Source organism: Bos javanicus, chromosome 21, assembly GCF_032452875.1.
Source record: "Bos javanicus breed banteng chromosome 21, ARS-OSU_banteng_1.0, whole genome shotgun sequence".
Classification (NCBI taxonomy): domain Eukaryota; kingdom Metazoa; phylum Chordata; class Mammalia; order Artiodactyla; family Bovidae; genus Bos; species Bos javanicus.
The window spans coordinates 12214423-12241851 of record NC_083888.1 but is presented as its reverse complement, the minus strand read 5'-3'; the positions used below and the strand labels follow the sequence as shown (position 1 = coordinate 12241851).

Sequence of the window (27429 nt, the reverse complement as noted above, 5' to 3'; positions counted from 1 at the left end):
CATCAGGATAGCAAGTCAGACTCTCGGAAAACCTATTTTTCTGCTTTCAGGTAAAGAATATTCAGTTCTTTGCTCTGTTAGCAACTGACCACAAATCTAATCCATTAAAAAATATATCGTGGTAAGCAGTTCTTGAAAATGTTTATAATAAATGGTAAAAGCCAAGCTTCTACTGTGAGATTAGCAGTTGCAACAGGATGTGTTCATCAGGAAATAGGTTACTGCCTTAACAGTGTGTCTTGCCATGTAACCTACAGGATAGATGAAGATTTAAAAGCTTGCAGTGCAAGGAGTTTATATGACTTCCTCCCTTTGCTTTCTTTTGCATATTACAGTGTTGTTTATCACACGTGTTTTTCTCAACGAATCTATTCTGAAGTTCATATTATAGACAAAGAGCATCCAGTACTTTGGAGGTTGTCCCCCGCCACACACACACGCATCCATATAAAACAAATTCACTTTTACAGAATGAACTCTGTAGCTTAAGAAAAAATAATAAGAGAATGGTGAAAGATGATTTTCCTAAAGTCTAGACTCACCCTTAAACCACACCCCCCCACATCTTAAAGATGCAGGAAGTACTGCTATGGATTATGGTGATTTTCCTGCTTTTTGCTTGATTACCTTCCCGTGTCAGAGGCAGTGGGCAGTAGAATAATGCCTTCTACGTGGATGATACCTATAGTCACACGCACGCAGTGACTAAGAGATCAAATATACTGGCTAAAAAGCCTTAGGGAAGCATTATGTGTCTGAGGTCTGATCTATTGTCTGGGAGGTCGGAGAGTGTTAATGCACTCTGCAAAGATTACACTCCCTCTCTAATTGCTCCAACACTTCCTTAAAGGATTTAAACAGTTCAGGAAAGGTGATGCTCCTTGTCAGTTTTTGTCTTCTGCCTGCAGTTGAAGTTTATCTGTCTTTCCGCTGAGACCACTAGATCAAGTAGCCTCGCCAGTGTCAAAGGCATAAACTCTGAATTAAGAGTGAAAGCAATGAGAGATGTTATTTACAGCTCCATTATGACTTGCTCTTTAAATGCTTTGCATTCCATCGCTGGTGTTTACATTGTGAAAACGACAGCATGTCCGTATTCAGAAAAGGGGGGCTGAAAGAAGTCCAGGGCTTCACTTTGACTTTTGATCAGATTTGTTTTCATAATCTTTTCTCAATGCCATAAGGGCCAGTGTGGCATTTTGCATTGAAGTTATTTCCGGTAAAGGCAGATGTAAAGAATAATGGACTTTAGCATTTCCTCTCTGCCGCTTCCCCCACCAACACACAAACACATACACACACTCAGTTCTGAAATACTTATCTTGAATTAGGCATGTACAATAGACCTGATACAGACCTGATAACTTTGTCTAGAACATCACTGGAAATTTCATATGTTGTGCAAACCTATTTTTTAAAACCTCACCTTTCTGCATTAAAGAACGCTTCCTTATTCTTGTGTGGTGTCCGAAAGCTGAGATGATAATTTTAATCAGACTCTGTATCTCTTACATTGCTTTGATTTTAACTCAGCATTTTCTAAATAACACCGAAAAGCTTAAAGGAAGCTTTTATCAATTCTTCCATAATGGGAGTGCAGGAAATCCTAGGGCTCTGTATGTTGCAGGCACCATATTGCACTCCTTAAATTCATAGTCAGCCTTGCTGGAGGAGTGGGGAGGGCAAGCTTACATTTCACCCTGAGCATTTTCTGCCCATCATGTACAGTTGCATCATTGAGAGATAAGAATTCCTCTTAGATCAGTTCAGATTGCTAATATATGTGGCCTAGAGCCTGCAATATAATATTTATGTTGCTTCCAGAAGAGACTTGGGAGAATTCCCTGTAAATCGCGATGGTAGTCTGAATGATGGCTGTAGATGGATATTTTTTTTTTTTTAAAGAAATCCTTGTTTGTCCCACGGGACTTTCACACTTTTCAGCTGACGGCACTGTATTTTACTCATATTGTGTAAAGCTGTCAGTGTATGCGTTACATGCGTTTCCTGAAGCCTCCGAGCAGATGACGAGAACTATTGCTCGAGGCGGGAAAACAGCAATTGAATCAATATCTTCGGGAAAGAATTTCTCCCGGGTCTCCCGTGCCTGCTCCTACGTGGACTGTCCCTCGCACTTCTTCTTCCTGTATGTTCCCTTGCACTGTTGGTAGATTGCACTGAATGTTTCATCTGTATATAAAAATTAAAAATTCAAACAAAAATCTGGCCCACATGAAGAACAGGCCCTTTGGGCATATGGTTCATTATGCATATTCGTTTAATTACTAAAACACTTGGGATGGCTTTCCTGCCCTTGCTTTCAACTTGCAAAGTTGGATCTCTTCTCTTGCACAGAAAATGTAGCCCAGAATTCTGTTTTGAAGGAGGAAAAAAAAAAAAGGGTGGAGGGGAAGAGCCTTTGAAGAAATTACTGGAATTCACCAAAAGGAGGTGTGATGCTCAGTATGAAACCAATGGGAGTCAGAGTCTCTCTCTTCTTCTCTCCTGTTTTCATCCCTTTCTCCCTCTGATTTCTCCCACTGGCCCTGAAGGCTAGCTTTACTGTGGTTGGTTTATATGAACGCAAGCAGGGCTGGAATGTAAGACTAAGGGTTCAGGTTTCAAGTACATTCCCTCTGAGCGACTCAAGTCTCACGATGAAGCTGTCTAAGTTTTATTGGTTAGAAAGGCTGTGCTGTGAAAGTGTGACTTTAATTGATTTTTCAGGGCAAACAGGTGGCGATGGTTTAGACATGCCCTAGCCTCAATGCCACTCCTAATTTGGAGTGGAGCATATAATAGCTTTATTAAAATAAACAATCTCCTGGCTTCGCTTTTACCTGAACATCTGCCTCTTGGATATTAAAGGGCCTTGTAAAATAGTTTCACTCTGCACTTAAATGGATCTGATCTTAAAAAAGCTGAGGAAGACTTTTATTTTCTATTTGTGTCATTAAACTTATTATTGTTTGTTTGAAAGGAAAAACATTGAAATTCACACGGCATCTTTAAATAGGATCATGCTTGTTTTAGGAATATTGGTGCTTGTTTTGGGCACATTTGCTTACATGATGCGACAGATTTTAAACGTAAGAGGCCAAAAATTGAATTTGTACTTGCTGGGCTTTGATTTGAGCTATTGTTTTGGTGGGCAGAAGCTTGTTTGAGTGTGAGTGGTGTGTGTATATGTATGAGTGTGTATGTGTATGTTTGAGGGGGTGTGTGTGTATATATGAGTGTGTGTGTGTATGAGGGTGTGTGTGTATGTTTGAGGGGGTGTGTGTGTATGAGTGTGTGTGTATGAGTGTGTGTGTGTGTATGTTTGAGGGTGTGTGTGTATATATGCATGCATGTGTGTATGTATGAGTGTGTGTGTGTGTCTATGAGTGTGTGTGTGTGTGTGTGTATGAGTGTGTGTGTGTATGAGTGTGTGTGTATGTATGAGTGTTTTTGTGTGTATGAATGTGTGTGTGTGAGTGTGTGTGTGTATGAGTGAGTGTGTGTGAGTGTGTGTGTGTGTGTGAGTGTGTGTGTATGAGTGTGTGTGTGTATGAGTGTGTGTGTATGTATGTTTTTGTGTGTATGAATGTGTGTGTGTGAGTGTGTGTGTGTATGAGTGAGTGTGTGTGAGTGTGTGTGTGTGTGAGTGTGTGTGTATGAGTGTGTGTGTGTATGAGTGTGTGTGTATGTATGTTTTTGTGTGTATGAATGTGTGTGTGTGAGTGTGTGTGTGTATGAGTGAGTGTGTGTGAGTGTGTGTGTGTGTGAGTGTGTGTGTATGAGTGTGTGTGTGTAGTGTGTGTGTGTATGTGTGTGTATGTGTGTGTGTGTGAGTGTGTGTGTGTGTGAGTGTGTGTGTGTATGAGTGTGTGTGTGTATGAGTGTGTGTGTATGAGTGTGTATGTTTTTGTGTGTATGAATGTGTGTGTGTGAGTGTGTGTGTGTATGAGTGAGTGTGTGTGAGTGTGTGTGTGTGTGAGTGTGTGTGTATGAGTGTGTGTGTGTATGAGTGTGTGTGTATGTATGTTTTTGTGTGTATGAATGTGTGTGTGTGAGTGTGTGTGTGTATGAGTGAGTGTGTGTGTGTATGAGTGAGTGTGTGTGTGTGTGAGTGTGTGTGTATGAGTGTGTGTGTATGAGTGTGTGTGTGGACATACATGCTGAAAGACCATATTTTAGGTTTCTTCCCAGTTTATAGTGATGTCAGAAATCTGTTTGGATTAAAATAAACTCAGGACTCCTGAGAGCATTTTTAAGGGAAAGGAAGATCCAAACTTGGCATCCTTTTTATTGTTAGTGGCTCTGAAACAAGCACAATCTTCTTTTTGATTAAGCAAATAGGTAGTTGATCCGAGTAATGGGAGACCATCCAAGACATTCATATTCCGTTCCCTAAAGGAATTGTCCTTTGCTATAAAGAGCGTCGCTCACTAATCCCTGTTGGAGGCTTTCCGAATTAAGGCACCTTAGTCTATTTTAAGCACATTGAACACGTACAGAGCTACTGCAGGCTTAATGTGAGTGTATTGCAACCCTGATTCATTTTAGTGCCAGAAATAAAGCTGCAAGTGGAGGAAGTTAATACAGTGAACTGCTTTATTCCATCACTGTGCTAATGCTAATTAGATACACTTGCTTTATTACCTGGAGCATTTTTCCTGTATTCATTCTGATCCAATCTTTCTATGAATATGAAGGAGTAAGTCTTCAGTGTTGAAGTTTTTAGTCACAATTACAGCTTGACGTTCTTGTGAGCAAAGTCAGCGAACACTTGTAGAGAATGCTTTGTCCACTTAGAGTACAATTAGAGCCCCACTGGACTTCTCCCACTGAGGGTGCCCACAGTGCCAATAATTACGCCTCTGAAATGAACGAGACACTTATCGGTACATTTAATATAATTTTTTCTTGACCTCCTTGAGATGCCCAGATTTATGGGGAATAAATAAATGTGTGATGTTTTTTTTCCTCCCTCCATTTAATCAGAGCAGATATTTTGCTGATGGCTTTGAAAGATGTGTTTACCAAAATCAGACTTTCTACTGCTCAATTACCAGCTTTGGCAAAAACGCATAATGAGGAATTTATTATCTGGTTCTAGATATTATGATCATTATGGAATTATCATTCTAGGGGAAAAAGCCAATAGTTACAGCACATTACATGTTTTTTTTCCTTTCATTAACTTAGTGCTTTTCTATTTTTAAAACTAGTTGTTCTGCCTTTGTGAGTGGTGTGGGGATTTTTATTAGGCTATGGGTACTTGTTTGACTTGTTCCCATTTATGCAGAATCATCAAGAAATGTAAAGTGTAGAGTAGCCGATAACATGATGGGATTTTTATAAATACTTTATATTTAAAAGAGGGAAAAGATGATGTATTTAGTAAGAAACATGTGCATAAATGCAAGTTAGAATTATTTTTTTATGTTTTCAAAAAAAAATCCCATTACACAGTCAAAAGGGGAAAATGAATGTTAACAAAAACTCTATCTAGAAAAATACAGTCTTAAAGTCTTTAATTCATATTTAATACTAGTACTATATGGGCTTTCTATGTAGAGATGTCCTCTTAAATCAGAATGGAATAAGTTACATTCTTCATAGAAATATTCAGTTAATGTAATTGTGACATTGGCAGTTTGAAAATTACATGCATTGTTTATTTAAATGGTTATAGAAGATAATAAAAGCAAGAAACACATAATACAGATATCTTTCTACAAAAGTATTGAGAATAAACTACCCCTTGTGATTATTCTTACCCAAAACAAGAGTTAATTGATGGAGTTTTGTCACTTAGATTAGACAAGGTAAGATACCCAGTTTGAATTTTCTCCCAATGAACTGACCATATCATTGCATGTCTTGTAGAAATAAAGGCAATACCAAACAAGCACCAGAAATGGTATATTCCAATGCCCAATAAAATAGGCAGTTAATCAGTGTTGATCTGGTAAACTTCTTTGGTGTATTGGGCTTCCCTGGGGGCACAGCGGTGAAGAATCTGCCTGCAATGCAGGAGACGCAGGTTTGATCCCTGGGTCAGAAAGATCCCCTGAAGGAGGGCTTGACAACCCACTCCAGTGTTTTTGCCTGGGAAATCCCATGGACAGAGGAGCGTAGTGGGCTATAGTCCATAGGATCGCAAGAGTCAGACACAGCCTAGTGACTATACCATAACCACCACCTATGGTAACCTAAGCATGATGTAGAAGTCCAGGTTGAAATACAAAGGTTTATTAGAGGACAGAGGAGAAAACTGTGCTGGTGCTGTCTTCCTCTTAGGTCTTTCTAGGTGGAGACTAGACTGGGAAGAACAAATTCTCTCCTAGACCACTGCTTCCTTCCAAAGATGTAGAATTGTTTTTCTGGTCAGTCTATCAAAATTTCTTTCCCTAGGTGTGTTCATATTTTTTACATTTTACTACTTTATTAGTTTTCTACTGCTACAAGTCACCATACCCATGAGTGGCTTAAGACAACACAAATTTATTATCTTCCTCTTCTGGATGGAGGTCAGAAACCTACATGGTCTCACTGCACTAAAATCAAATGTTGGAGAGGCTGTGTTCCATTCTGGGAAGAATATGTTCCCTTTGCTTTTCCGGCTTCTAGAGGCTGCCCTTGGCTCATGGCACCTTCTCCCATCGTTAGATGCAGCAAGGGGACAAGGTTAAGCCCTTACATGGCAGCACTCTGACCTTGCTTCTCCCTCACATAGTTTCCTGAATTTCTTTTTCTGCCTCAATCTTCCACTTTTAAAGACTCTCTAATTATATTAGACTCAACCAAATAATTCATGATGATATCCCTGTGTTAATGTCAGATGATCAGCAGCCTTAACTCCAGCAGTAATCTTTATTCCCCTTTGCAGTGTAACACAGTCACAGGATCTGGGGAATAGGATTTGGATATCTTTGGGGTACCATTATCCTGCCTATCACAACCTGTTATGACTGTCTTCTATTCACGTTGCTTTCTTATAGATAAGGGATTTTGAAGCAAGTACTGCTTCCTTGCATAAAAATTAGCATATGTTTGGGAGGAGCGGGGAAGAGTTTATATATTATGGAATTTTAATCTGAGATTGGCTGGGAGGATTGTAGTTACAAATATACAGAAGTCACATGTGATTAGTAACTTGAAAGATTGTTGGTGTTTATGACTTGCTCAATCTGTTTCCCTGTGGCTGATATTGTATAGCTGGGGGTTGGGGGTGGCAGGTGGGGTCAGACATCTAGCAGGAAGCTGTGTCCCTCTTCACACAGCAGATCTTGGGTATCAGAACCCCAGCAGAGAGAGGAATAGATGGGCTAAGGGGACAAGGAGTAACTTGAAGGTTTGTCTAAGACTCAGAAGTAATTCCTGGTAAGTGAATGTTACTGGGCATAAGATCCATGGCATTTCCATACCTGATTCCCTACAGTGAATCAAAGTCTAATCCATGTTTGAAGGTGAAAGTGGCTCAGTCATGTCTGACTCTTTGCGAACCCATGGACTCAATACTTTCCTTTCTCCAGGGGATCTTCCCAACCCAGGGATCGAACCCAGGTCTCCTACATTGCAGGCAAATTCTTTACCAGTTTAGCCATGAGGGAATCCATGTTTAAAGAAACAAAAAAGTCTATATTCTCTGTAGAACATCCTTCAGCATCCCAGAAAAGTGATTTTGCCCATTTGCCTTGGCCATTTCTGTTTATAGAATTTTTCTGCTTCTCATTTCCTTACCCCATTCCCATCAGCGTTACCCTGAGGACTCCCAGTGCATAAAGAATCCTCCTGTAGTGCAGGAGATATGGGAGACCCAGGTTCAAACCCTGGTTCAGGAAGGTTGCCTGGAGGAAGAAATGGCAACCCACTCCAGTATTCTTGCCTGGAAAATTCCATGGACAGAGAAACCTGGCGGGATATAGTCCATGGAGTTGCAGAGAGTCAGACCCGACTGAGCACATGGCACACACATACACATTTCCGTAATTAAGGGCACTTCACTACTAGCACTATCTAGTTAAATATTTGGTCTTATTATTATTCTCTTTAAAAATCTGTTAACGCGTTCCCATTTAGTTTAGGATCACACCTTCAACTTACTACCATGACACACAGGTCTTTCCACAAACTGGCCTATGTTTTCCTTCTCAGTGCCTTGTTCCCTGTGTCTCGAGGAAAGTTCTAGCATCGTGAAAAGCTCATTTGTATTACCCCTTAATGTGCACACACCCCCTGCTGTAGCCCTGGCAACCACTTACGGATCATCATCACGATAATTTTGTCATTTCTTGACTGTCATACAGAAGGAATCTTAGGTTAGGTAACCTTCGCAGATGCATTTTTCCCCACTCATTATAATGGCTTTCAGATCCGTCCAAGTTGCATGCATTAGGAGTTCACTCCTATCTTGAGTCCTTGAAAAATCCAAGTACCGGGTAACATCAAACCTAATCCTAATCTCACATGAAAACAGCTGTAGTTGGAAAAGAGTTGCAGTCTGCGTGTACCCTGGTCCCCACCACTCCTTCTGGTCTGACACCCGGGCTTCCTGTACTTTATGTTTTACCCTGACCCTTGTGGGCACATGGGTCTGTAACCCTGGGCAGAGCTTAGTCACTTCAGTCATGTCTGACCCTTGCGACCCCATGGACTGTAGCTTCCAGGCTCCTCTATCCATGGGGTTTTCCAGGCAAGAACACTGGAGTGGGTTACCATTTCCTTCTCCAGGGGATCTTCCTGACCCCACATCTCTTGCATCTCCTGTATTGGCAGGTGGGTCCTTTACCGCCATGCCACCCAGGAAGCCGCCTTGTTTACTTCCGCCCAGCTTAAAAAATTAAAGCTCTTACTGCTTTAGAAGTCTGCCACTTCATACTTAAGAATCAGCCTCCGCCTCTTTACTACTGAATCCTTCTTCCTTTATCCCCAGAAGTAATAGTGAATGTTGTGTCATTTACTTATTGTGGTTTTACCACCTTTGCATCTGTCTTTGAACAGTGTAATTCAATTTTGTCTGCTTTTTTTAAGACTTTATAAAGGGATCATGTAATACTTTTAGGTCTTTCCGTGTGACTTGCAAATCAGTTCACTCACTTTTTGACCTGCATCCATGTGGTCAATACGTGACCTTCAAGTATCTTTATTCTTTATGATATTTAACTTGATACCTGAGTTATTTACCCATCTACTCTAGAAGCACATTTGAATTGGTTGCAGGCTTGGTTGGGGGTTTTGATTGGTTGGTTGCTAGTATTTTGGCTGTTATGAAAAGTGTTTTTGTAAACATTGGACATATCGTCCAGTGGACACGTGCCACAGTTCAGAGCAGTGGCTCCCGGGATGTGGTGCGGGAAGGGCAGAGACAGCATCACCTAGGAACTTTGCTGAAGTGAATTTCTGGGGCCCCACCCCAAACCTGCTGAACCAGGGACTTGGGGTGGAGTCCAGAGATTGATTCTGTCTACACCAGTCCTCTGGCATTTTTCCTGCATGCTAAAGTTTGAAACCTGCTGCTCCCAAGTTTATACCTAGGAATGAATATGCATATGATCTGATATACGCATTCTGCTTAATTAGTTGCTGCCAGCCATTTGCCAGGTTACTGAACCATCAGCATCCAATACAATTATCAATGCTCTGCATCTTAGAAAACTCTTAACGTGCTCTAACCTCAAAATCGTGTCAGTCCGATGAGTGAAGTCGCACTTCGGTGTGATTTTAATTCCCATTTCCTTCATTACTAATAATATTTATACATTTGGGGACTTTTTTCTCCTTTCGACTAATTTTATCCTCCCTCTTACCGTTTTTTATTGATTTGTAGAAGTGTTTTATATAATCTAGATAGAAACTGTAATAGAAATATCTTCTCCAATTTTGTGGCTTGTTTTTTCCCACTGTGTTTTTTGATGAACAAAATTCTTATATTTAATGTCAAATTTATTAATTATTTTTGATATGGCTTGGGCATTTTATGTCATTACTGAGGGATTGTTCCCAGCCTAAAAGTCATAAAGATGCTCTTTATATTATTTATGGTTTTACTTTTTATATTAAATTTTAAAATCTGCAGGTAAGTAGATTTTATTTTTGTATTCTGGGTACCACCTGATCCAGTACCATTTCTTAAATATTCTGCTTTTCCTCAGAGACCTACAATTCCACAAGATCATAAACCAGGTTACCTTATATAGGTGGACTTGTCCATTCCATTCATTGGTCTCATGTCTACACCTGTACCAGTGTTACACAAGCATCGTTTGAATTTAGCACTGTCCTTCCCAATTTGTTTTTGCTCTTCAAGAATGCCTAGGCTCTTCTGGATATTTTGCTTGTCCACATAATAGAATTGACGTGTTTCATAGACACAAAGAACAAGACCAAACCAATATGGAAAATTAAGTCAGAATCACAATTATTGAGTTAGCTTTCAATATCACACCATTGGAAAAGAACAGCAAAAGGAAGCCAAATTAACTAGAAGTAAAAATAAGAGAAAAATCACTGAAGTAGAATATATGTGTAAAATGAAAAGGAATAACCAAGACTTTCCTGGCAGTCCAGTGGTTAAGACAGCACACAGTGGTGTGCCGTGGACACAGGCTCGGTCCCTGGTTGAGGAACTGAGATCTGTATGGCTAAAATAAAGTAAAAGGAATAGCAATTAAAAGCTGTCTCTAAAAACTAACAAAACAAGTTACTCTTTTCTGAGAGTTTTCAATGTACAAAGAGTACACAAATAAATAACAGCAGGCATTGAAGGGGAGATATTTCAAATGAGGCAGGGATTAAACACAAAGAGGATATTATGACGTTTTATGCTTAAAATGATGAAACATATATGAAAGAGGTGAAACTTGTAGAGCAGTGTATCCAAACGACTGAAAAATAATAACTTGAATAGTCCTGTACCCACTAAATAATTTGATCAGTGGTTTGATGTCACCAGAAAACAAAACGTAGGCCCCAGAAACTGTAGAGACAAGGTTTTTCTAAACACTCCAGGAGCAGATAAATCCTATATTATACAGATTCTTTTCAATTGTCTTTTGGCTGTTAGCTTTTCTGGTGAAAAATCAGTTACCATTTAGATTGTTGTTCATTGCAGAGTAAATGTGATTTTTTTTTTTTTAAACCTCACTATCTGCCTTTCCACTTTCTTTTGGTCATGAATTATGTGCAGTTTTACTATGAAGTGGCTGCATGTGATTTTTCCTCCCCTTCATCCTATTTGAGGTTCTTTAAATCTGCAACTTCACAGCTTATATGTTAGATTTTTTAGAAATTCTAATTCAATATCATTTATAGCTTTTTTCTGTTTCTCTCTTGTCTCTTTCTGGACTCCCAAGTTTTTACCTATAAATTAAACCTTTATAAATGTGCCATATATCTTTTTTTGCTGTATTTTATTATCATGTTTATATCTGCTTTAAGCATAGGTATTTTCTACTAATACTCCAAATCACAAATGCTCTCTTTTCTGCTGTGCTATTAAATTCATTTAGCAAGGTCTTTGTTTTGCTTATCTTTTAAAAACATTTTTTTTGGTTTCCATTGGACTCTATTTTATAGATACCAGTTCTCTGCTGATATTCTCCATAGTTTTTTTAAATCCATTTTCATGTATATATTAATGGTACATATATTCATATATGAATATCCATCTATATATATTTCATGTGCTATGCTGTGCTTAGTCACTCAGTCGTGTCTGACTCTTTGTGGCTGGAGAATCCATGGGGATTCTCCAGACAAGAATACTGGAATAGGTTGCCATGCCCTCCTCCAGGGGATATTCCCAACGCAGAGACTGAACTCAGGTCTCCCACACTGCGGGCCGATTCTTTACCATCTGATCCATCAGGTAAGCCCATATATATTACAAATTATGATACAAATACGTACATATTAATCATGGCTATTTTAAAATATAAATCTGGTAACTCTAACATCTAAATTAGCTTTTTGTTCTCATTGTCCATTTTTCACTTGATTTTTTGGTCATTGGTTTTTTAATCCTGACCATTGTAAATTATATTTTAAATCAAATACTGGATAAAATTTATTAAAACACTTTAGAAGATATGGAATGTGTTATTTTCCACCAAAGAGAATATAGAGAAGGCATTGAGGATCTAGCAAATCAGAATCATCCAATCAGGGATTGAAATGATGACCCAAGACAGGATTTCAAGCATCTTGAGGACTGGTTTATTCTGGTTTTATCCCTTTGCTTAGTGCATAGTCCTTCAGGAGTCTTAATAAAATCCTATAGTGTTTACTAGACCCCTTCTTTTTTAAGAGTCCTTAACCTCCAGTTTTTAGTCCCCAACTCAGTGAGATTGCCAAAAACTTTTGGTTCTCGTTTTCTGCTTGGCCTCAGTTTTTCATCCTAAGCACACGTGCTAGAAACAGTACATTTCTCACGGAGACATGCATTCGAGTGTCAGGCTTGAATCTTGGCTGTTCCTTTTGTTCCTCAAGTTCTGGCTGCCATACTTCCCTTGCACCCCAGTTTTTACCTCCCTAGATTATTAAGATTGAAGCATGCTCTAAACTGCTCCTGTGTGCTGTCTTAGTAAATTGGCAAAACTAAAATGTAACAAAACTCTATAAAGAAGTCAGAGCAGTGGCAAACTAAGATGTACCTTATTATATTTGCCTGTCACCCTTGATCTTGTCCCCTCAGATCCAGAATGCCCTTGTTCCCCTCTAATGTCTTCAAACAGAGTCTGTATAGATTATTGAGTTTCCACAGTCGTTTGGTCGGGGGAGGGGGTTCCATTTGTTTTCGGTGGGTGATACTGTTTTATGCAGAAAGAATGAGATCAAGCTCAGCTCCATCCTGAAAAGCTGGTTTACATGTCTACTTAACATACAGGCTTAACAACAAGGGTATCTTAGAATTTTTTAAAATCAACCCATACCTTTCCTGAGCACTTGGTGGCTCAGAGGTTAAAAGCGTCTGCCTCCAATGCGGGAGACCCGGGTTCGATCCCTGGGTCGGGAAGATCCCCTGGAGAAGGAAATGGTAACCCACTCCAGTATTCTTGCCTGGAGAATCCCATGGACGGAGAAGCCTGGTAGGCTACAGTCCACGAAGTCGCAAAGAGTCGGACACGACTGAACGACTTCACTATACGTTTCCCAGTTTACGGACATTTGTTGGCCCCATTTTAAATTGTTTCAGCACACCTACATTAGACCTTTCTAATAAGGCCATGTTTATTTAGATTGGTATGCACATTTACTATTGCTTTTGAGCACATGCATTCTCACATTCAGCCTTTTGATATCAGGAACAGTTTTCCTTTGTCTTTGAAATAAATCTGTTATATGTACTTTCATGAGTGAATCTTCAGGTGATAAGCACTGCTGGCTCATGCTTTTCTGAAAAAGTCTCTGCTTTAACTCTTAAGACAATTTGCTAGGTACAAGTTTTTGAATTGAAAAGCTGAAAGCATATATATGTTAAGTTTTTCTGCTCTCTTGTTTTGCTTGTTGCATTGAGATATAAAGTCACTTATATTACTTTTTCGTCACACGTGAATTGTCTTTTCTCTCTAGCTGCTTGTAAATGTTTCTGCTTTTTTCCCCAAGTATTTTTCAGTTCTACTGTGATATTTTTAAGCCCAAATACCTCTTAATTTATCCTACTAAGGATTTATTTGGATTTTCCCATTTGATATATTTCAACAATTCTGGAAAATCCGCAGGCGTTTTATCTTAATATATTGCTTCCCTGTTCTCTCATTAATTCTTTGCCCCTTCAACACCCATCAGGTGCTTAGACCTTCTTGTTTACATCATCCACGTCTTTGACCACTCATGTATCTGTATTTTTGTTTCTGTCCTATACATTCTGAAGAACTTCTTTGGAATTATTTTTCAGTCCAGTAATTTTCCTTTCTGTTAGTTCTCTTCTGTTTTTAACCTGTTAGTTAATAACAACCGTTATGTTTATATTTTATCATCTCCACTTCATGTTTCTCAGCAAAAATGCAGCCCAGTTTCCATGATCCATTTTTTAAACCATTTTATTTGTGTATAGGCTGTGCTGGGTCTTCGTTGTCTGTGCTGGCTTTTTTCTAGTTGCACAGAGCAGACATTTTCTCTAGTTGTGGTGCGTGGGCTTTGCGTTGCGGTGGCTCCTCTCGCTCCAGGGCACACGGGCTTCATTAGCTGCATCACATGGTCAGTAGTGGACGCCTCCGGGGCCCGAGAGCGCAGGCGCAGTAGCTGCGTCACGTGGTCAGTAGTGACGCCTCTGGGGCCCGAGAGCGCAGGCTCAGTGGTTGCGTCACATGGTCAGTAGTGACGGCTCCGGGGCCCGAGAGCGCAGGCTCAGTGGTTGCGCCACATGGTCAGTAGTGGACGCCTCTGGGGCCGAGAGCGCAGGCTTAGTAGCTGAGTCACATGCTCAGTAGTGGACGCCTCCGGGGCCCAAGAGCGCAGGCTCAGTGGTTGCGCACATGGTAAGTAGTGGACGCCTCTGGGCCCGAGAGCGCAGGTTCAGTGGTTGTGGCACGTGGTCAGTAGTGGACGCCTCCGGGGCCCGAGAGCGCAGGCTCAGTAGCTGCGGCAGATGGGCTTAGTTGCTCCGAGGCACATGGGGTCTTCCCACAGCAGGGACCGAACTTGTGTCGCCCTGCATTGGCCGGTGGATTCTTTACCATTGAACCATCAGAGAAGCCTTCCATGGTCCATTTTAAAAATAATCTCCTTGCCTTCTCTAGCTTCATTATACTTGATTAGCAAAACCTCAGATAACCATGGGTAGAGGGAAACAGCCAGTACCTCCTGACATGTATATTACATTTCTTTGAGCCATTATCCTCTCTTCTTGACTATTTTATAACTCCTGCCCTACTTTTCTGATACCTTCTCCCTGTCCTCACTCAGATCATGACCATGGTTGACACATGTTCCCGTTTACTGCTGTCTTGCCCCTGCCATGCCTACCTCTCCCCCTGCCAACATCTTTGCCTGTGTATTCTGCTCTCTGTCCTGTAACTATTGAATCACTGAATCGTTGCTTCCTAAGACCAACTCTCCATCCATATAGTGGATCACACCCCTACCCAGTGATTAAAAAATACTGTTCCAACTCTTCTTTCTTCTGTGTCCTACACCATCATTTTTTTTCTCCCTCTCTCCCCTGGTCCTTGCTACATCCTCTTCCATCCCGTTTCCCTGTTCTTACTTACTAGGTTGTGCTGGGTCTTAGTTGTAGCATGCAGTATTGTTGATCTTTGTTGTGGCAAGCATGATCTGTTTTTTTAGTTGCAGCATGCATGATCTTTTAGTTGTAGCAGGCAGGATCTTTAGTTTCAGCATTTGGGATCTAGTTCCCTGACGAGGAATTGAACCCAGGCCCCCTGCATTAGAAGTGCAGAGTCTTAGCCACTGGGCCACCAGGGAAGTCCCTCTCTGCTCTTCTTTATAACACAGAGTTGTCCCTAATCACTGTCTACAGTTCTCTGTTCTTAAACTCACTTTTATCTGATTTTTGTTTTATCACTCTAGTCAACTGCTCATTTCAAATCACCAGGGATCAGTTTCCAGTGGACGCCTTATTTAGAAATTTATTGTTAAGGATAAGTGTCTAAGTGTTAGTCACTACTCTGTGTGACCCCATGGACTGTAGTCCCTCAGGCTCCTCTGTCCATGGGATTCTTCAGGCAAGAATACTGGAGTGGTTCGCCTGCCCTCCTCCAGGGGATCTTACTGAGCCAGGGATCCAACACGGATCTCTTGCATTGCAGGCAGATTCTTTACCATCTGAGCCACCCATTCTTGCCCTCCTCTTTAAAGATCTTTGTGTATCTTGTTTCCTAGGACAGCACAGTCTCCTACACTATCTCTTTTGCTCTGACTGCTCCTCAGTATCCTTTTCTGATTCCTTTTAATCTTCTCAAACTCATAAATTTGTACTTTTCTAGGGATCAGTACCGGAGATGGCAATGGCACCCCACTCCAGTACTCTTGCCTGGAAAATCCCATGGATGGAGGAGCCTGGTGGGCTGCAGTCCATGGGGTCGCTAGAGTCGGACACAACTGAGCAACTTCACTTCAGTTTTCACTTTCATGCATTGGAGAAGGAAATGACAGCCCACTCCAGTGTTCTTGCCTGGAGAATCCCAGGGACGGGGAAGCCTGGTAGGCTGCCGTCTATGGGGTCGCACAGAGTCGGACACGACTGAAGCGACTTAGCAGTAGCAGCAGCAGCAGGGATCACTACACTTCTGAGCCATTTCTCTCAATGATTATTTCCTTGTTAAACTTACCCAGTCTGAAACCCTTAAACACTATCTGGATGCTGATAGCCTCTAGTCTGAACTCCAAACCTTCTATCCATTGTCTATTCTTTGTCTCCACCCAGATGTCTAAAAGGTGCCTCAGGCTCCCCTTCTCCAAACCTGCTCTTCCCACAGACTTATATCTCCATTAATGAACCCTTCCAGGCTTCCGGTTTGTTAAGCCTCACAATTTAGTATTATCCTTGATGATTCCATTTTTTATCTTCTCATTCAAATTGTCTGAAAATCCTCTTGGTCTACTTTCTAAATAGAGCAGCGTGGCCACTTTTCACTGGCTGCACTGCTACCAGCATGGTTCTGAGCCACAGTCAGCTTTATCCTGGATCGTTGGGATAGCTTTCTAAATGAAACCCACGCTTCTACCCTGTCTTTGTGGTGTGTTCTTGTGATGTACCAGAGTGATATTTGAATCACTCCAGAATCAGAGAGGTGTATGCACAACTTTCTGAGAAACTGTCATGTAATATTCCAAATTTTTTGGAATCAAATATTTTGCCAATTTTTATTGAGGTGTTTTCATACCAAGTTGTAGTAATTCTTTATATATTCCAGATACATGTTCTCTTTCAGTACTTATATAGAAAATATTTTCTCCCATTTTGTGACTTTTTCTTAACAGTGTCTTCCAAAGAGAAAAGGGAAGAATAATTTTAATAGTTTATTTTTTTCACTTATTTACATTATTTTGTTCTGCTTTTTGTGCCCTAAGAAATCTTTGACCTACCCTTCCTTATGCCAGAGGTTTTTCTCATATTATTTTGCTAGATATTTTGAAGTTTTAGTGTTTAGTTTTAGATATTGTGATTTATTTAGAGTTAATTTTTGTCTGGTAAGGAATAATGATTTTTGTTTTCCATATATATATTCAGTCATTTCAGGGCCATTTGTTGAAAAGACTCTCATTTTTCCCATTGAATTACCTTGGCAATGTTTTATTTTTATTTTTATTTATTTATTTATTTTTTACTATAGTATAATTGCTTTACAGTTTGTGTTAGTTTCTGTTGTACAACAAAGTAGATCAGCTATAGGTATACATATATAGCCCTCCCTCTTGGACCTCCCTCCCACCCGCACCCCCGCACCCCCGTCCCACCGCTTTGCTCATCACAGAGAGCCGAGCTGAGCTCCTTCTGTATGCAGCAGCTCCCCACTAGCTGCCTCTTGTATGCACAGTGGTACATAACTGTCAGGGCTACTCTTTCAGTTTATCCCACCCCCACCTTCCCCTGTGTGTCCACGAGTCCCTTCTCTCCGTCTGCTTCTCTGTTCCTGCCCTGCAAGTAGGTTCATAAGTGCCGTTTTCCTATATTCCATATACATGCATGAACACGCGATATTTGTTTTTCTCTTTCTGACTTACTTCACTCTGTATGACAGACTCTAGGTTCATACACATCACGATAAATGAGCCAGTTTTGTTTCTTTTTATGACTGAGTTATACTCTGTTGTATATATGTACAGCTTCTTTATCCGTTCCTCTGTTGATAGTCATTTAGGTAGCTTCCATGTTCTGGTTATTGTGAACAGTGCTACAGTGAACATTGGGAACATTGGAGTACATGTATCTTTTTGAATTGGGAGTGTTTCTACAAAAGCAGCTTGTCAATTTCCTCAAAATTGGGATTGCTTGCTTCTGTGGATCAATTTGTGGAGAACTATCATATTAGCAATACTGAGTCTTAAAATCCGTGAACTAGTGGCATTTCTATACATTTCTTTAGGTATCCTATAATGTTCCTCAGTAATACTTTATAATTTCCAGTGTAGTTGTTCTCATTTTGTGTATTTTATTTCCTTGTATTTTATGGATTTTGATTCTACTGTAAATGAAAAATCTTAAGTTTTATTTTTCAGATTTTTGCTTCTGGTATTAAAAATAGAATTGATTTTTAAAAAGTAACTTTATACTCATGCTGCATTTAATTGTTATTTTCAGCATTTGCTTTGTAGATTCCATAACATTTTCTATGTAAAAATCAGGTCATCTATAAAGAGTGATGGTTTTGCTTTTATCCTTTCTTATACTTATGCCTTTTACTTCATATACTTTCCTTTATTACAGTGGCTAGAACATATAATTCAGTACTGAATAGTAGTAGTGAGAGCAGATGCCCTTGCCTAGTTCCTAATTTGAGAAGGAGGTGGTGCAGTTATCCTCATCATAGAATCATTTTGTCTGTTCTATAACTTCATCTAAGTGGAATTATATAGTTTGTGCTCTTTTTTGTATAAGACTTCTTTCACTCAGTGTGTTTTTGAGACATATTAATATGCCTGCATGCCTAAGTGTTTTCTTCTTAGTATGTATTTTTTAAAATCAGCTTCTCAAAGCATAATTTATATACAACAAACTGTTGCCAAATATGATCAAATACGGTAACTATAAGATTTTTGTTAAGTGTCCTTTCTCAAATCAAGGTAATTTTTCTTGTATTCATTAAACAATAGTGTTGAGTTTTTTGTCAATTTTTTTTCCCACATCTATTGAAATAATTGAATGTTTTTTCTCCTTTATTCTGTTAATATGGTGGATTATATTTGTTTTTAATGTGAAATCTTACATTCTTGGGCCATATTCTCCTTGGTTACACTATAGTATATGTTTTTTATGTATTTCTTGATTTGATTTGTTATTGTTTTCTTAAGGATTCTTGCATCTTTGTTCCTGTTGCATGTTTGCCTGTAACTTATTTTGTCATAATGGCTTTGTCAGGGTTTCATATCAGGGTAAAACTAGCTTCATAAAATTAATTGTGAAATATCCCCTCCAGTAGAATGTTCTTTCTTCTTTGAATGTTTGGTAGAATTCAACAGTGAAAGCATTTAATTTTGAATATATCTTGATGGAGACATTTGTCCAATTTTGTTCAGTATTTTTCAGTACCTTTTCCCTTGTTTAAGAGGTAAGATTTTTTTTTTTTACTTTGCCACAGAGATATTCATTCTATTCTCATCTCTACCTTTCATGCTTGCAGTGTTTATTCTAGTAACATTCAATGTAATTATTGATGTATTGAAATTTGGTTACTGTTTTATTATTTTGTATTTGTCTGCTGTGTTTCTTGGCCTTCCCTAGTGGCTCAATGGTAAAGAATCCACCTGCAATGCAGGAGATGTGGGTTTGATCCCTGGAGAAGGAAATACCAACTTACTCCAGTGTTCTTCCCATGGACAGAAGAACCTAGCAGGCTACAGTCCATGGGGTTGCAGAAGAGTCAACAGGACTTAGCAACTAAAGCAATGTATTACCATGTATTTCTTGATTTGATTTGCTATATTTTCATAAGGATTCTTTCATCTTTGTTCCGTTGCATATTTGCCTATAATTTATTTTGTCTTAATGGCTTTGTCAGTGTTTCATATCAGGGTACAGCTGGCTTCATAAAATTAGTTGTGAAACATTCCCTCCAATAGAATGTTCTACATTTCCTATTCCTGTTTCCATCTTCTCATCTTTTATAATTCTGTTTTAATTCATCTGTTGACTTTTTATCTATTCTCTGCTTGTTCTTTGGTGATTGTTCTAGAGATTAAAAACAGGTGTGTGGCTTACGGGTAACGCTGGCACTTGCAGGAGCTGCGGTGTCACAGTAGAGCACGTGGCACTTCCCCAGCCCCCTGCAGCACGCCTGGCGCCACAGCCAGGGTCTGCAGTTATAAGAAAAAAAAAATAAAAAATAAAAACATACGTGTGCAAGTATGTTTGAGTGTTTGTATGTGTAATTTCCACTTAACTTTTGACACCCAATTTGGGGTTAAAATTTTATCATTTCACCTAAAACATAGAAGTATTGCAACTCATCTAACTCCATTTGTCCACCTATCCCTACCGTCCTTTTTATTTCAGTTTTCATATGTCTAATATTACATTTAAATACATTATAAACACCACCAGGATGATGCTATAAGCATAGCTTTAAACAATCATATGAGTTCTAAAGGAAATAAAAGAAAAACTTGTCTTGTGTATTTACCTATGTATCTACCATTTCTGATGTTCTTCATTTCTTCCTGAAGTTTGAGTTCTATTAGGGTTCATTTCCCTTGTTCTGAAGAAATCCTTTAGCTTTAATTGTTGTTCATGTATGCTGGTGAAAGATTATTTTAATTTTCACTTATCTGAGTCTTTATTTCACCTTCACTCCTGAAAGATATTTTCATTGGATATAGAATCCTGGGTTGACAATTTTGCTTTTGCTTTTACCTAACACTTTAAAATTGCTGTTGTACTTCTCCTTGCTTCCATGGTTTCTGATGTGAAATTCATGAACATTCAGATAATTAAGTTCATATATAAAATGTGTCATTTATCTTTAGTTGGTTTCAGAATTTCATCAGTTTTGTTTTTCAGAACTGTGATTATGATAAATATATACATGCATGCTAAATCACTTCAGTCTTGTCTGCCTCTGTGGGACCCTGTGGACTGTAGTTGCCCAGGCTCCTCTGTCCATGGGATTCTCCAGGCAAGAATACTGGAGTGGGTTGCCATGCCCTCCTCCAGGGGATCTTCCTGACCCAGGGATCAAGCCTGCATACTCTTAAATCTCCTGCATTGGCAGGCAGGTTCTTTACCAAAGAGCTTTGGCAAATAGTTCTTTTACCTGCCAATGCAAGAGATGCAGGTTTGATCCCTGGGTCAGGAAGATCCTCTGGAGAAGGGAATGGCTACCCACTTCAGTTTTCTTGACTGGAGAATTCCATCGACAGAGGAGCCTGGTGGGCTACACTCCATGGGGTTGCAAAGAGTCAGACACAACTGAGCAACTAATATATGTGTATTAATATATAATATGTATATATAAATATATATATTTATTTGCCTAAGCCTGATTTCTTTGAATTTATTCTGCTGGAAGTTCTCTGGGAAGTGTTCAACCATTAGTTATTCACATGTTTCTAACTTCCCTCTTTTTCTGAGATTCTGAATATCTATATTAGAACTTTTGAAATTATTCAGTGAGCAGTAATAGTCCATTTATTTCCATACTATTTTCTCTCTTTCAGATAAGGTGATTTCTTTTGATATCTCTTCAAGTTCCTTAAGTTTTTCTCTTTAATTCTGATCCTGAACATACTTACTGATTTTTTTAATTTAGTTTGAGATGTTGATTTTTTAGTTGGACAGTTTTCCCTTTTATTATTTTGTGCATTTACTGACTTATTTATTATGATGTCATTTTCCTTCGTTTCACTGAACATATTTTTAATAGGTGGTCTGAAGCTCTTGTCTGATAATTTTAACATGTGCATTACCTTGAACTTGACATCTGTTGATTGCCTTCTCCTTGATAATGATTCCTGACTCTTTGTATGTCAAGTGATGTTGAATTGTATCTTAGACATTGGGAGGGTTATGTGGTGAAAACACGAAATTATCCTACATTGCTTCAAATAAGGTTGATTTTGTTTTTTAAGAAAGTGTTTACTTCTGTTAGACTCAAACCGAGCATTCAGTCACACCTGCTATGAGTGGCAGCTTTGGTCCCAGTTCAGAGGCCTTTGAGGCTGGTCCCTGTGTGTGGGAAAGACGGTAGCAGAGTTCACATACAGAATTTGGTCTTTTCCTTTGCTTACTCTCCCCTTCTGGTGTGCTTGTATGTTCTCTGGTGGCCCTGATTGTCACTGACTCCTTTGCCTACATCCTTCGTAGGCATTCAGAAAACTGGCAGATTTTTCTATTGAGTTTTAACCAACTGGTGCCATCTCTGTGTTTTCAACACTCCTTGAGCGAAAGATGCAAAAATTATTCATGTGATCCCATGCAGATCTGAGTTCTTTGTCCAAGGTTTCAACTCCTCTGAAAAATTTATTAACTTTGTTTCATACTCTCAAATACTTTGTCTCCCCTCCAGTCCTAAAGGGTTTCTGTTTTTGCTAGATGATGTTGTTAAGAAACTTAATCCATCATTCAGTTCAGTTCAGTTCAGTTGCTCAGTCGTGTCCAACTCTTTGCGACCCCATGAATCGCAGCATGCCAGGCCTCCCTGTCCATCATCACCAACTCCCGGAGTTCACCCAGACTCATGTCCATCGAGTCAGTGATGCCATCCAGCCATCTCATCCTCTGTCGTCCCCTTCTCCTCCTGCCCCCAATCCCTCCCAGCATCAGAGTCTTTTCCAGTGAGTCAACTCTTCACATGAGGTGGCCAAAGTACTGGAGTTTCAGCTTTAGCATCATTCCTTCCAAAGAAATCCCAGGGCTGAGCTCCTTCAGAATGGACTGGTTGGATCTCCTTGCAGTCCAAGGAACTCTCAAGAGTCTTCTCCAACACCACAGTTCAAAAGCATCAATTCTTCAGCGCTCAGCCTTCTTCACAGTCCAACTCTCACATCCATATATGACCACAGGAAAAACCATAGCCTTGATTAGATGAACCTTTGTTGGCAAAGTAATGTCTCTGCTTTTGAATATGCTACCTAGGTTGGTCATAACTTTCCTTCCAAGGAGTAAGCGTCTTTTAATTTCATGGCTGCAGTCACCATCTGCAGTGATTTTGGAGCCCAGAAAAATAAAGTCTGACACTGTTTCCACTGTTTCCCCATCTATTTCCCATGAAGTGATGGGACCGGATGCCATGATCTTCATTTTCTGAATGTTGAGCTTTAAGCCAACTTTTTCACTCTCCACTTTCACTTTCATCAAGAGGCTTTTGAGTTCCTCTTCACTTTCTGCCATAAGGGTGGTGTCATCTGCATATCTGAGATTATTGATATTTCTCCCAGCAATCTTGATTCCAGCTTGTGTTTCTTCCAGTCCAGCATTTCTCATGATGTACTCTGCATAGAAGTTAAATAAGCAGGGTGACAATATACAGCCTTGATGTACTCCTTTTCCTATTTGGAACCAGTCTGTTGTTCCATGTCCAGTTCTAACTGTTGCTTCCTGACCTGCATACAGATTTCTCAAGAGGCAGATCAGATGGTCTGGTATTTCCATCTCTTTCAGAATTTTCCACAGTTTATTGTGATCCACACAGTCAAAGGCTTTGGCATAGTCAAGAAAGCAGAAATAGATGTTTTTCTGGAACTCTCTTGCTTTTTCCATGATCCAGCGGATGTTGGCAATTTGATCTCTGGTTCCTCTGCCTTTTCTAAAACCAGCTTGAACATCAGGAAGTTCACGGTTCACATATTGCTGAAGCCTGGCTTGGAGAATTTTGAGCATGACTTTACTAGTGTGTGAGATGAGTGCAATTGTGCGGTAGTTTGAGCATTCTTTGGCATTGCCTTTCTTTGGGATTGGAATGAAAACTGACCTTTTCCAGTCCTGTGGGCACTGCTGAGTTTTCCAAATTTGCTGGCATGTTGAGTGCAGCACTTTCACAGCATCATCTTTCAGGATTTGAAATAGCTCCACTGGAATTCCATCACCTCCACTAGCTTTGTTTGTAGTGATGTTTTCTAAGGCCCACTTGACTTCACATTCCAGGATGTCTGGCTCTAGGTCAGTGATCACAACATCGTGATTATCTGGGTCATTAAGATCTTTTTTGAACAGTTCTTCTGTGTATTTTTGCCACCTCTTCTTAATATCTTCTGCTTCTGTTAGGTCCATACCATTTCTGTCCTTTATCGAGCCCATCTTTGCATGAAATGTTCCCTTCTTATCTCTAATTTTCTTGAAGAGATCTCTAGTCTTTCCCATTCTGTTGTTTTCCTCTATTTCTTTGCATTGATTGCTGAAGAAGGCTTTCTTATCTCTTATTGCTGTTCTTTGGAACTCTGCATTCAGATGCTTATATCTTTCCTTTTCTCCTTTGCTTTTCGCTTCTCTTCTTTTCACAGCTATTTGTAAGGCCTCCCCAGACAGCCATTTTGCTTTTTTGCATTTCTTTTCCATGGGGATGGTCTTGATTCCTGTCTCCTGTACAGTCATGAACCTCATTCCATAGTTCATTAGGCAGAGAAGTAAAAATTACGCATTGATTTTAAAAATGTTTCTGAAGGTTCTGGTTTCTTACTCTTAAAGAATTTCAAGTCCATTGAATATGATATGTAAATGACCCCCCCTTTTTTTTGTAAAACACTTTCTGGGCTTACTTACCAATACCTGGGGAGATAAATATGATAAACAAGGTGTTTATCTGACACAGCTGTCCCTCTAGTTTCGGTTCATGTAAAAGTAATTTTGTTGAAGACTTATATAAATAGTTGATAATGAAGAAAATAAAAATATGTTGTTTCCTATTTTTTTTCTCAATAGTTTTAGGTCAGCCTCTTTTTACTTGAAATTATATTTTGCAATTTGAAAGAACAAAAAAAATCCACTTATCCAATAGATAGACATTAAGAAATAGTAACCCTTTAGAATATAATTAAAACTTCTAATCTTAAAAGAACTTTAAGAACAGGGAAAGGGAAATAGGTAACAATGAAGAAGATTACTAGTTTTACATAGTAGAGAAATTGCTCTACTACTTTCTCAACTTCTCTCTGTGTTGTTCATAATAAAAGAATGACAAAAAAAAAAAGTAAAAGAAAAAGAAACCTTTAAATATCTAGAAAATTACAGGAATATGTGTATATTATGAAATAATAAAGAAAGTTGTTAAAGCCCATCCAGTTAATAGACTGGAAGATATCAGTAATGTAATGATCTACATTGATTCAAAAAGTATTTCAAACGTTCTATACTTATTAAAAAATGTGTAGAGGTTTAGCACTAAAAGAAAATATAAATAACATATAGATTGGGAGGCTAAAGGAAAATGTCATGATTTACAGTTGACAGGATTTTACACACCAGATCTCCAAAATGATGTATTTTCAATTCCCTACAAGTAATAAGAGGGCTCAGAAATAATGTGAAAAACATATAAATCAGTGTTCCTATAACTAGAAGTAAGTAACCAACTAAAGAATATAAATTTGAAAATCATCCCATTCATAATAGTATCAAAACTCTTAAATTACTTTCCAAAAAATAATAAACCATATGCAAAATCATTATGTAAAAAAGAAATAAAAAAGATGAAGTTCTGAGTATATGGAGAAATAAACATTCCTTGTAATTCAGAAGGTCGATATCAGGATGTCAGTTCTCTTCAAACTGATAAGTATGTTAAAGGTTCTTCCAATAAAATTTCACCAAGAATTTTGTAGAATGTTGCAAACTGATTTTTAAATCCATGTGGAAGGATATAGTCAAAGAACAATCCAAGGTAATTTTGAAAGTGAAATATTGACTTACGCTCTCAGATACCGATTACTGAAAGTGAACATGTTAATCACTCAGTTGTGTCCAGCTTTTTGTGACCCCATGAACTGTAGCCCACAGGACTCCTCTGTCCATGGGATTCCCCAGGCAAGAATCCTGGAGTGGTCCTGGTGAAAGAACAGTAATGTAATTCAGTAGAAGGGATTAGAGGGTCTGTAGGGCTTCCCTTGTAGCTCAGTTGGTAAAGAATCTGCCTGCAGTGCGGGAGACCTGGGTTCGATCCCTGGGTCGAGAAGATCCCTTGGAGAAGGAAGTGACAACCCACTCCAGTATCCTTGTCTGGAACATCTCATGGACACAGGAGCCTAGTGAGCTGCGGTCCATGGGGTCGCAAAGAGTCGGGCACAACTGAGCAATTAACACTTAGAGGGTCTGTAGACAATAAACAGTCATATGGGAAGCTGATGTGTGACAGAGTGGGAATGTAGAATCAGTGAGCAAAGTATGGAGCCCTTCAGTAATCGAATTCTAAAAGTTGACTATACTCAATATTTTGTAATAACCTATAAGGAAAAATAATCTGGAAAAATATATATATATACGTGTATTACGGAATCACTTGAATCTAGAAAAAAAAAATATATATATATATATACGTGTATTACAGAATCACTTTGCCGTACACCTGAAACGAATACAACATTGTAAATCAACTATGAGGATGAAGTTCAAATTGGGTGCTTGTTTCCAACTATAAACCAAGAGAAGGCACATACACACATACTCACAGTTATCTTTTGAAAGAAGAGACAAGAAATCACTTTATCACTTCACGGTACCGTAGATTTCTTAAGTAGAACACTGAATATTAAGGGCAAAAATCCTCAAGTCGAAGGTTAATATATTTGACTGCATTAAAAAAAAATAAAACCACTGTTTCATCCTAGGTTTTCATTGATAAGAGAATATAATGGAAAAATTGCAAAACATTCATTGTAATGGGGTACCATATACCATGAATGAATATACTTGATTTATATATGCCATCAACAGATCTATAAAATATAGTATTAAAAAGTTCCAAAATGATCTCAAAATTTTGACACTGTTTATTTCTGATAGAAAGCTTAGGTCTCCTCAAGTGTTAAAGATTCACACTGATCATCATTTTCTTGTGGCCATCTAGCCTCAAAATTGGAGGATTTTAAGATTTTTATGGATAAACAACAAGGTCATACTGTATAACAGAGAGAACTGTATTCAGTATTTTGTGACAAATCATAAGGGAAAAGAATATGAAAAAAGAATATATATGTGTATAACTGAGTCATTTTGTTGTACAGAAGAAATTAATATAGCATTGTAAATCAGCTATATTTCAATATTACTCAGCCATTAAAAAGAATACATTTGAATCAGTTCTAATGAGATGGATGAAACTGGAACCTATTATACAGAGTGAAGTAAGCCAGAAAGAAAAACACCAATATAGTATACTAACGCATATATATGGAATTTAGAAAGATGGTAACAATAACCCTGTGTATGAGACAGCAAAAGAGACACTGATATATAGATCAGTCTTATGGACTCTATGGGAGAGGGAGAGGGTGGGGAGATTTGGGAGAATAGCATTGAAACAAGTATAATATCATATATGAAACGAGTTGCCAGTCCAGGTTCGATGCACGATACTGGATGCTTGGGGCTGGTGCACTGGGACGACCCAGAGGGGAGGGTATGGGGAAGGAGGAGGGAGGAGGGTTCAGGATGGGGAACACAGGTATACGTGTGGCAGATTCATTTCGATATTTGGCAAAACTAATACAATATTGTAAAGTTTAAAAATAAAAAGAAAATAAATAAAAAAATAAAAAATTTTAAAGAGATTTCAGAAAACTAAAGTTTTTATCCAAAGTATTTGAATTTTTCAGCACTGGCAGCCTGCTTGA

General features: G+C 38.9%; 1 protein-coding gene and 1 non-coding gene across 8 annotated transcripts in view; one reads left to right on the top strand and one right to left on the bottom strand.

Annotated features, from left to right (window-relative positions):
• Positions 1-27429, top strand: part of MCTP2 (multiple C2 and transmembrane domain containing 2) — a 260725-nt gene that overhangs the window by 189312 nt on the left and 43984 nt on the right. The window lies entirely within an intron of this gene.
• TRNAR-UCU (transfer RNA arginine (anticodon UCU)) lies at positions 15342-15414 on the bottom strand. The gene has a single exon. It is a non-coding gene; the product is annotated as a tRNA-Arg (tRNA).